Here is a 3,408-nt window from a genome sequence, read left to right as displayed (position 1 = left end):
GGTCTTGTGGACACATACGCCACTTCCGGTAACATAATTTGCTAGCAGTGGAACACACGCTAGTTCTGGTTACATGGAACAGCAGTGGCTCTAGTAATTTTTCGCTTCCGTGAATAATATGGATACCTGACAGCTTTAAAATTAAACACTTTCCACAAAATTTTAGTTTAGTTTTTAATAGAGAACGGAATGGTTAAAACCCCTGTCAGGCTGTTTTTTTTCTCAAAAGATATTGAAGTGGAAATCCAGCCAAAACTGTTTAAGATTGGATTAAAGTGGTGGAGGGTTAGCAGCTTCCTGATGATGCCCTTCCATGGATGAAACACGTAGAGGAGGGTCTTGTGGACAGGTACGTAACTTCAGGTGACATCATTTCCCTGGCAGCGGAGCTCCCGCTAGATCTGGCTACATGGAACAGCAGCGACTCTTTTATTTTGTCGCTTCCATGAATATACTGAGTACCTGATAGCATTAAAATAAATCACTTTCCAAAAACTATTCTCTTTAATTTTTAATAGAGAATGGAATGGTTAAAACCCCTGTCAGGCTGTTTTTTTTCTCAAAAGATAGTAAAGTAAAAATTTAGCCAAAAATGTTTAAGATTGGATTAGATTGGTGGAAGGTTAGGACCTGTGTTGGGTTCTTATTGTAGAAAAATTCATCCAGCATCAGACCCTCTGTACCACTTGTTTTATAGTGTGTATCTATCAATAATACCATTTAAACCCTTTAGAAGAAATAGAAAGCACCCACTGAGATAGACCTAAAAAATGTAATGTGATCATGTTGCAAATGTAACAGCAAAAACCATGGAAGCAAACATAATACACCAATGTTTCGGGGCTGTTACATATAGTTACATAGTCAGTCTGGCTAAAAAAAGACAAAAGACCATCCAGTTCAACCACAAAGAAAAAAAAAGTTGTAATCCTACACCCACAGTTGATTCAGAGGAAGGCAAAAAGCCCAGCAAAGCATGATTCAATTTATTCCTGCAAGGGAAAAAATTCCTTCCTGATCCCCCGAGAGGCAATCGGATATTCCCTGGATCAACTTTACCTATAAATAGTAACCAGTTATATTCTGTGTATCTGAAACAATCCGGGCCTTTTTTAAAGCAATTCACTGAGCTGGCCAGAACCAACTCTTGAGGGAGTCTATTCCACATTTTCACAGCTCTCACTGTGAAGAAACCTTTCCATGTTTGGAGATTAAATTTATTTTCCTCCAGACGTAAAGAGTGCCCCCTTGTCTTCTGTAATGACCCCAGGGTGAAAAACTCTACACTGAGTTCACTATATGAACCACTGATGTATTTATACATGGAGATCATATCCCCACTTATGTATTATACATGGTGATCATATCCCCCCTTAATCTCCTCTTATCAAGAGAGAATAAATTCAGTTCCTCTAATCTTTCCTCATAGATGAGCTCCTCCATGCCTCTTATCAGTTTGGTTGCCCTTCTCTGTACTTTCTCCAGTTCCCCAATGTTCTTTTTGTGAATTGGTGCCCAAAACTGAACTGCATATTCCAGGTGAGGTCTTACTAATGACTTGTACAGGGGTAAAATGATATTGCATGCCATCATTAAGCTTGTGATCTATTGATCCCCCCAGTTGTGCCCCCCCCCCCCCCCAGTATGTATGATGTATGCATATTCTTAGCCCCCAAGTGCAGAACCTTACATTTATCTACATTAAACCTCATTTGCCACATAGTTGCCCAATTAAACAGTTCATTGAGGTCAGCTTGTAAATTGGAGACATCCTGTAAGGACGTTATTCCACTGCACAGCTTGGTGTCATCTGCAAAGACTGAAATGGGATTTATAATCTCAGACCCTATATTGTTTATAAATTTATTAAAAAGTAAGGGTCCCAACACTGAACCTTGGGGTACACCACTGACAACCCTAGACCATTCAGAGTATGAATCATTAACCACTACTCTCTGAATACAATCTTTTAGTCAGTTTTCTATCCATTTACATACGGATTTTTCCAAACCTGAAGACTTTACCTTACACATTAGTCGTGTGTGGGGAACTGTGACAAACGCTTTTGCAAAATCAAAGTATACCACGTCCACTGACACCCCTCTGTCCAAGTATACCACATCCAGCGCCACCCCACTGTCCAAGGTTTTGCTCATCTCCTCATAAAAAGAAATCAGATTTGTTTAACAACTTCTGTCTTTCATGAATCCATGCTGTCTGTTGCTTAAAATATTTTTTTACCAGCAAGAACTCATCTATGTGTTCTTTTATTAAACTCTCCAGTTTCTTCCCAACTATAGAAGTTAAACTAACAGGTCTATAATTACTTGGTAAAGATTTTGACCCCTTTTTAAATATTGGCACCACATTGGCATTACATCAATCTAGTGCTACTATGCCAGTCATTAAAGAGTCCCTAAAAATTAGTAACCATGGCTTTGAAATGACAGAGCTCAATTCTTTAAGGACCCGTGGGTGTATGCCATCCAGTCCAGGTGCTTTATTCACCTTTGTTCTGTCTAAATATTTTTGGATCATATCAATTGTGAGCCAATGTGCATCATCTGGAGCTGTGTCAATACCATGCCCATTATGGACAAGAGCTCCCCCATGCTCCTTTGTATACACAGAGCTGAAGAAGGTATTTAATAAATTTGCCTTCTCTTTGTCCCCAGTCACCCATTCTAGATTATTTGTGAAGGACTCCTTTCTCAAGGTGACAGTGTCGGTGTAGCTTCATATAATATACTTGGCCGATCCCCCGAGAAGTTCAAAAATCAATGGGTACCTCTACCTCTTTGCTAGCTTCAGAGTCTTGCACTGAGCAGTTCCCTTGCTACATTGTGAACACCGGAGGTTGGCGTCTTGGCATGGGCCATTCAAAGGTAACTTTACAGTTTCTCAAAAATAGCATGCTCTGATTGGACAAGCTGGAGATGTGGACTTCGAGTTCCATCTCAGTGATTGCTGGTTATTTCTTCCAAGTGGTTCTTATTGTTGTCTGTGTCTCATTATGGAGATTTACATTCTCTTCCTGTCCCAGGAAATTCCTTTTAACACATTTGTCACTAAGGTGTTCCCATTGGAAGATTTCACCTTCATTCCCGTTTCTGTGACAGATATAACAATTTTGAATTCCCCATCACTCTTTCTCTCAGTTGCAATGCTCATCAGGACAAATAAGGTGAACCTCAACAGTAGGAACACAGGCAGCATTGAAAAACTGACAGATTCTAACCATTCCCTACTCTATCAAAACAAATAAGCCATCTTTGGTCTACACCATTATCCTTTTTTTCTAGTTTGAAAAAAATATATATAAACAGTCTACAATAAATATATCTTACAATAAATATAGTTATTACTATTGTTATTTCTAAACAGAAAATAGTAAGTTAGCACACTGCA

Source organism: Staurois parvus, unplaced genomic scaffold (assembly GCF_062004578.1).
Source record: "Staurois parvus isolate SC_StPar_1 unplaced genomic scaffold, SC_StPar_1.0 ptg000903l, whole genome shotgun sequence".
Taxonomy (NCBI): domain Eukaryota; kingdom Metazoa; phylum Chordata; class Amphibia; order Anura; family Ranidae; genus Staurois; species Staurois parvus.
This window is presented reverse-complemented; position numbering follows the sequence as displayed.